The sequence below is a fragment of the Dendrobium catenatum genome, unplaced genomic scaffold (assembly GCF_001605985.2).
Source record: "Dendrobium catenatum unplaced genomic scaffold, ASM160598v2 fragScaff_scaffold_81, whole genome shotgun sequence".
NCBI classification, from domain to species: domain Eukaryota; kingdom Viridiplantae; phylum Streptophyta; class Magnoliopsida; order Asparagales; family Orchidaceae; genus Dendrobium; species Dendrobium catenatum.
Window position 1 is genome coordinate 59,389 of NW_021318543.1, and position 272 is coordinate 59,660.

Below are 272 nucleotides of genomic sequence, written 5' to 3' on the forward strand. Positions count from 1 at the left end.
ATTATTGCATTCTTCAAGACCTCTCATGACTCTTCGGCTTCTACAACCCTTCTTCCACATGACATTTAGGGTTTCTATGTGTTCAACTTGTCGGCTCTTCAACTACTTGACATTTCGTCTTTTATATTGCTCTCTGCTTCTCTCTCCATCGCTTTTGCGTTCAGAATTCTTGAAACGATAGTAAACTACCTCTTCTCCTTCTATCGTTCTTTTGCATTTTCTTTTTATTGCCTATTAGCCTTATTCATAAGGTGAAACAAGGCAACTCGCCC